Here is a 244-nt window from a genome sequence, read left to right as displayed (position 1 = left end):
AGTCAAAAATAGGGTGTCCCATTAGAAAAAACCATCGTGACCTTGAAGTAACCTTCAAAATTGATCTCAAGGTCAAAACCAATGGTACAATTGAATGACCCCCTCTGTCCTGGTCAACTTTTATCTAAACTATTCTTTTGTAGGTATCGTAATTTGGAAGATATTCGGATCCATAGACTAAAATGACTCACCCTGTATATATATATATATATATATATATATATATATATATATATATATATAT

Source organism: Odontomachus brunneus, unplaced genomic scaffold, assembly GCF_010583005.1.
Source record: "Odontomachus brunneus isolate Ranch 3 - 2012 unplaced genomic scaffold, Obru_v1 Obru_scaffold_314, whole genome shotgun sequence".
Classification (NCBI taxonomy): Eukaryota; Metazoa; Arthropoda; class Insecta; order Hymenoptera; family Formicidae; genus Odontomachus; species Odontomachus brunneus.
Note: the sequence above shows the minus strand (reverse complement) of the source record.